This window comes from Lactuca virosa, chromosome 4 (genome assembly GCF_052849685.1).
Source record: "Lactuca virosa cultivar CGN04683 chromosome 4, Lactuca_virosa_CGN04683_v6, whole genome shotgun sequence".
Classification (NCBI taxonomy): Eukaryota; Viridiplantae; Streptophyta; class Magnoliopsida; order Asterales; family Asteraceae; genus Lactuca; species Lactuca virosa.
This window is the reverse complement of record NC_136429.1, coordinates 496,378,729-496,386,359: the sequence shown is the minus strand read 5'-3', so window position 1 is coordinate 496,386,359 and position 7,631 is coordinate 496,378,729. Positions and strand designations below refer to the sequence as shown.

Below are 7,631 nucleotides of genomic sequence, written 5' to 3'. Positions count from 1 at the left end.
TCTAGGAGAGTTGCGGTAGACTAAGTTCAAGAGGGTCACTTATATGATTCAACACATTATTAGGCAAAAAATATTGTACGAACAATTTCAAGATTTGGTTTATGCACTTGTTGGAGTCAAAAAATCTTCATATAAGTTGAATATGTCATTATGTTACCAATATTCAGGGAGATCTAATATTGCACCACTTATAAATGATTCAACCATAGACATGTTGTATTATTTAGTAGAGACTGATGAAAATTATTGGGGTCAAGTTTGTGTTGAAATTGAGAAAATAGTGATACCTACAAATACTGGTTTGGTAGATTTCCTTTGTAATTTTGAAGTACCATTTCCTTTGCCGAGTGACGATAGATTTGAGCCAAATAATGAGTTTGGATTTGATGATCCCAACTCAGAATGCAGTAGTGAGTCATTAAGCCATATTGAGGAAGACTTTGATGATATGAGTGACAATCTAGTTGTAGAATTTATGAATGATGTTGGAAATATAGAAGATGATGTCATAGAAAATTTAGATAACAACGTTCATATAGATGTTTGGAAGGAAACAGAAAACAAAATTAGGTTAGGAATGCAATTTGAAAGCAAGCAGCAGGTGAAAATAGAGAGTTTAAAGTGTACGAACATAAACATAACAAATGGGTAGCAAAATGTAAGACTAAGGTGGGTGAAGGAGAAAGCTCTAGTTCTATGCACCATGCACAACCTTGTCAATGGAATATCTGTGCAATTAAGAAGAAAAATAATCATATGTGGCAGATTACACGTTGGGTGGATACACATAATTGTTTTGGATCTTGTATTGTGATACGAACCCATCCCATACTAGGCCCGTATCATGCCATAAGCCCAAGTGTAGAACTCACTCCCAAAAGCCAGCTTGTAGGAGGAGGGGACACCTACACTTATAAGCCACCAACTTATAGTACTTTCGGCCGATGTGGGGTTATAACAATACCCCATGCTTTGAAGAGCCAACATCCTTGTTGGTCACGGTTGGCACATCCTTTCGGTCCAAGCCACCACTCCGAGTCATTGTTGGTCACAGCTACGTTGGTCACGGTTGGCACCCCTATTTTTGAGTCCAAGCCACCACTCCATAGGCCACCACTCCAAGTGTTGGCACCTCAAAAGATGGGGACGACTCTGATACCAATTGATACGAACCCATCCCATACTAGGCCCGTATCATGCCATAAGCCCAAGTGTAGAACTCACTCCCAAAAGCCAGCTTCTAGGAGGAGGGGACACCTTGACTTGTAAGCCACCAACTTATAGTACTTTCGGCCGATGTGGGATCATAACATATTGACAATAATAACAGAAATCTAAACTCTAGAGTTATTGCCTCATACATTCTCCATTCAATTCAAAAAGATGTTTCTTACTCGGTGAAACATGTACAAGCAGATATAAAAGATCATTTTCATGTTGACGTTTCTTATTGGAAGGCATGGCATGGAAGAAGAAAATCCATAGAGACTATTTATGGAACTTGGGAGATTAACTTTGTTGAGTTGCCCAAGTATGTTGCAGCTTTGCAGGCTTCAAACCCTGATACAGTTGTTAAGTGGTTTCATAACCAAAATAGCTCATCACAAGTGGCAAAATTCAAATATATTTTTTGGGCATTTGGACTAGCTATTAAAGCATTTCATTTGTGTCGCACTGTAATTTCTATGGATGGTGCTCATTTGAAGGGTTCTTACAAAGGAAAATTGCTTGTTGTTGCTTTCAAAGATGCTAATAATAATATATTACCAATTGTTTATGCCATTGTTGATGAGGAGACAGTTCATAGTTGGTGTTGGTTTTTGGGTCATTTTAGAAATTTTGTTTCTCCAAATAGACGATTATGAGTTCTTTCTGATAGGCATAAAGGAATGGAAAGAGCCATTAGCATACCATCATTTTTGTCTGAGGCATGTCAGAAGTAATCTCATGAAAAGGTACAAGAATATGAGCCTTAAAAAAATTTGTTGGTCTATGGGTAACACCACACAAAAAGGAAGTTCGCTAAGTATATAAGGGAAATAAAAGAAATCAATATGGAAGCTTGGCAGTATTTGAGGGAAATTAAAAGAAGTTAATGGTGTCTTTTATATGATGAAAATCACCGATGGGGTTTCTTAACGACCAATATCTCTGAGAGTAAGAACAATGCATTATGAGGAGCGAGACAATTGCCAATTAGGGCGTGTATTGACCTTACATTCAATAGAATTTTGCAACTTTTCAGAAAGCATAGTGGTATTGCAATTAACTGTATTACATTTCTACCAAAAATGTATGTGGCGTCTCTTTCTTAAACGTGATACTGGTGCACAAAGTCATGTTTTTATCTGAGTTTCACTACATGAAGGTGTTTACAGAATTGTCACAAGGTCACAAATAAATGGAACCAAAGGAAATACACAAACTGTTAACTATTTTCACATATGTGTACTTGTGGTAAGTGGCAAATGGAGAGATTTCCATGTTCACACTTGCAGTTTGTCAGAATAGAGGGGACAACCCTCTTTCCATTGTGAACAATGTGTACACTACTATGACATACGTTTAACAATATAATTTTGGGTTTGTACTACTTCCTCATGCTGATTATTGGTTGGATTCAAACTGTACGATTGAAGCAGATTACTCAAAACTTTCTATTCATCGAGGACGAAGACGTACAAATCGAATTCGTAATGAGATGGACATTCGTCATCCTGATGAACCTCATAGATGTACACTATGCCACCAGCCAGGTCATAATATAAGAAATTGTTCAAATTCTCAACCAAGATTCAATGAGTAGTAAACTATGTTTTTGTTTAATTGTGTTGTAATTTCATGTTTAGTTGATCTTATATTTCTTGTGTGATTTTGTATTATGATTTTTAAATTTTAGTAATGTAATATTAATTATGTGTTTTCTTATTTCTTATTGTTACAATATGAAATATTAGTATTAATGGACATATATAAATGAGATATATTTGATATTGAAAACTAATAATCGTTAGTTATAAATTAAATAATATATTTACACTAAATATTATTAAATTAAGTAAATGTACAAAATACAAATAAAAAATATAATAAGATGTAGTAATAACATATTTCATAAAATAATGGTCAATGTTGAATATTTTTATGGACTATTTTGTATATTTAATATTTACGTAAATATAATAAAATGGAGTAAAAATGTAGCAAAATATATATAAAAGTGTAAGATTTTAACATATTATAAAAAAAACTAAGAACTCTTGTTGTAAGTTGTGAGAGATCCTTTATTTCACTATCTATTTACTTATTGATTTAGTGGGCCAGGAGCCCCATTTCTACAAAGACATTCAAAACAGATCCATTTCTACAAACCTTTTTGAAAACTGCCCGGTTTTTGCAAATAGCTTGGGAGACGGATATTGCCGGAATTAACTCCATCTAGGCAGCGGATAGTGGTGGTGGTTTGGAAGACATGGAGGTCGGTGGAGAAATATTTACAAATATGATAAGAACAAATAAACATACATTACATCCTTAAGAAAAATAGAAAACATGTAAAAGTTTGAGTTGCACGAGCCATACTTGGGGAGTTAGATCACACAAACAGAGTCTACGTAATAAGAACATATGTCTATATGGACACGTCTTATTTTTGGGGGAAAATAGATATTATATGATATTCTTTTTAGATGGACACACGTTATTGCTGGTTTGCAACATTTTGACAAAAATAATGGTGGAAATAAAAAATCATACAATATATCTAAATTCTAATGACTTATATATTAGTTGATTTTGTCGCACTGCCACATTCACCGAAGAGAGTTCATATAATGGTTTTAACAAATCATAAATTATATTTGCTTGTTTGTAGTAACATATACAATTAAATAACATCATAAATGAACAAAAATCATATATGACCAACTTCGAAGAAGATACAAATGAAATGTGACGGAAGGATCTCCTTCGTCATTACAACAAAATCCAAATGACGTCTACATCAAATCACGAAATATCTAATAAACACGTTACACATTTCATGGTGCAAAATGCTTCCGACTGGCTAGTGGCAAATGGCGATAATGAGGACTTTTCAAAGTCATATTAAAGTATTAAACAATTCCTTCAGGCTTCAAGTGTATAAACCGATCTACTTCTATAATTTATAAAAGAGTAATAATAAGAGATGACCTCACTCAACAAGCAAGTAAACCTATCAACGACCATGCTCACCTTCACTTTACCACTCTTTTCTTTCCTCGTCCTCTTCTCCACCACCGCCGCCCAACCATACAAACCCACCGACTACTTCCTCCTTAACTGTGGTGGTGCAACCGCAACATCCGAACGGAAATGGGACACCGATGAACTTTCCAAATTTGTCCCCTCCTCCACCACCACCACCTCCTTCACCTCCACCCCGAACAACCGCGACCCTTCCGTCCCGGAAATCCCATACTCCACCGCCCGAATCTTCAACACTTCATCATTTACCTACACTTTTCCGGTGACTGACGGACCTAAATACGTCCGCCTCTATTTCTACCCCGCCACCTACTCCAACCACAATGCAAACCAATCTTTCTTTTCGGTATCATCCAACGGTTACTCTCTCTTATCTAACTTCAGCGCTTTCCTCACCGCATCCTATGTAGGAACTAGCCTCGGTGGCAGTCCCCCAGTTCCCCACTTTATCAAAGAATTCATTATCTATGTAAACGATACTCAATCCTTAAATGTCACTTTTACCCCCTCTCCCAACTCCTACGCCTTCATTAACGGTATCGAAATCGTTTCATTGCCAGAAAACTTATATCATAAATCAAAGAGTTTGAAATACATCGGTCAACATTCTGGACTCGTGATCGCAGAGAACACGGGTCTCGAGAACATCTACCGGTTAAACGTTGGTGGGGGACAGATTGCTCCAACCGCTGATACTGGAATGTATCGATCATGGGATCAAGATGATCGATATGTGTTCCCGGTATCAGCTATCGGGTTAACGCCAGTTAACCAGACTCCGATCGTCTACACTGCCGACACACCGAGTTACACAGCACCTGAGTTGGTTTACGCTACACAAAGGAGCATGGGAAATTTGTCTCGACATTACAATCTGACGTGGCTACTTCCGGTGGATTCCGGGTTTTATTACAAGCTTAGGCTCCATTTTTGTAATATTATACCGCAATATACGAAACAGGGTGAGGTGGTATTTACGATTTTTATTAATAATCAAACGGCTGAAGATCAAGCTGATGTGTTTTACTGGAGTGGAGGTACTGGGCTTCCTGTGTTTAAGGATTATGTCGTATTTGTGTATGATTTTGATGGTAGTGGAAGAAAACAAGACTTATGGCTCGCGATGGGTCCTAACAGTAAAGCTGCGGACGTATACGGTGATGCTTTTTTGAACGGTTTAGAAGTTTTCAAGATTAGTATGGCGGGTAATCTTGCTGGCCCAAACCCGGAGCTCAGCCCTACACCACCACCACCACCGCCACCTTCCATAAAAGAGAACAAGAAAACTCTGCCATATGCCGCCATCTTTGGCGGCACTGGTAGTGCGTTACTCTTGTTCTCTGCTTTAGGTTTTATAGTTTTCCGGCAAAGACGGGTGAAACACAGTGGTGCGACCAATGAGAAGCCATATTCCAGTGAACAAAAGTCTAAAGATTCCGGCCTTCCATCCGATAGGTGTCGCCGGTTTACAATCAAGGAAGTGAAAGATGCGACTGGAGAATTTGATGAAAATTGTATTATTGGGAAAGGAGGCTTTGGTATGGTGTACAAAGGATACATCGACAATTCTACCACCATAGTTGCAATCAAAAGGCTCAATGCGACATCAAAACAAGGTTATCATGAGTTCAAAACCGAAATCAGTTTTCTATCAAAACTACGCCATGTCCAATTAGTTTCATTAATCGGATACTGTGATGACGAGGGCGAAATGGTACTTGTATATGATTACATGTCTCATGGGACATTACAGGATCATTTATACAAAAGAAACAACCCTCATTTTCCATGGAAACGACGTTTAGAAATTTGCATTGGTGCAGCAAGAGGCTTACATTATCTTCACACAGGAGCAAATCGTGTGATTATTCATCGCGATGTGAAGTCGACTAATATTTTGCTCGATGAGAATTGGGTTGCGAAAGTGGCAGATTTTGGTTTGTCAAAGTTAGGACCAAAAGAGAAAGGGGTAGATCATGTTAGTACAGCTGTGAAAGGGACATTAGGGTATATGGATCCTGAATATTACCGAATGCAACAACTTACAGAGAAATCTGATGTTTATTCATTTGGGGTTGTTTTGTTTGAAGTGTTGTGTGCTAGACCGGTGATCATAAACAGGGGTTTGCCGGATGATGAGGTGAATTTGGCGGAATGGGGTAGGGTAAACTATCAAAAGGGGACGTTGAATGAGATAGTTGATAAGAGAATAAGTGATGAGATTGCTCCTAATTGTTTGTTGAAGTTTGGTGAGGTGGCAAATAGATGTATAAGAATCAAAGGAAGTAAACGTCCAAAAATGGATGAAGTTGTGTGGGGGTTAGAGTTTGCGTTGCAATTACAAGAATCTGCGGAGAAGACAGGTGGCGTTGCAGGTGAGTTGACAGGCGGCGTGTGGGGGAGTGCTCAAGAATTTTTGTATCCCATGCAAGGAGAGACGTCTATAACTGAGGCGTCAACCGGAGCAGCCATACGACACGATATGTCATCGACTGACAGCAGTCGTGGCGGGTTTGAGTCGGACACGTGTTTCACGCAGACGAGTGATGTTTCAAAAGAGACTTCTACTGAAGGTAGATGATTGGGTGGTAGAGTATATATATTTTGTTTTGGTTCTGATAAGTTGTTGATCGATTTAATGTTAGGGTATGATTGAGTGATTTGATTATATGTCACTTTGGATGAATCCTGAAATGTACAAATTCATGGTCAATGGTTGTAATGGAATGAAAAGAGGTGAAAAACTTTGCATATAACTCCTGATTCGATTGCATCGAATGTTGGGATGGAAATATGAAAGCGAATAAGAGAGGTTAAAAAGGAAATACTTTTTAAGTATAAAATGTTATATTCCTATCTTAATTTTCTAAGTTGGTAGGCTCTTACATTCTAGAAAGTGAAATGAAATGTGAAAGACAAGACCAGACCAGAAAATGAAACGTGAAAGGCAAGGTTGAAAATTAGGCAATTGTGATGGCCACACACTAGATAGTGTAGCACCCATGCATCATCGATAAAAATAAATAAATAAATAATTAAAGAGAGTTAAAATGTACGTATGAGTATTTAGTAATTTCGTTGAGAATCTTAGAAAACAGTAAAAGGTAAAGTGTGTTAGAAAATTATGGACCATTCTATAAATGAACATATATATTGTTATCATTTAAATCCAAAATATTATGGCAAGTGTATAAGATTGTTGATGGACCGATATTCACTTACCATTTGTGGCTTGAGTTCCCGGTTTGATTCAAGATCCTCAAGATCCCTTCCATCTCTCATATTATGGTTTATCTCCATCTATAAATATATGTGATGAGTAGCAAATCAGAGAGGACGAAATTACTTCACAAAATTCGTTTTTTTGATTGCTAAGGGGTCTT

At 37.5% G+C, this 7,631-nt stretch overlaps 1 pseudogene; it reads left to right on the top strand.

Moving 5' to 3' along the window:
- The first annotated feature begins 4,156 nt into the window (after positions 1–4,156).
- On the top strand, positions 4,157–7,133 carry LOC145109330 (receptor-like protein kinase FERONIA pseudogene; annotated as a pseudogene).
- Positions 7,134–7,631: the final 498 nt, after the last annotated feature.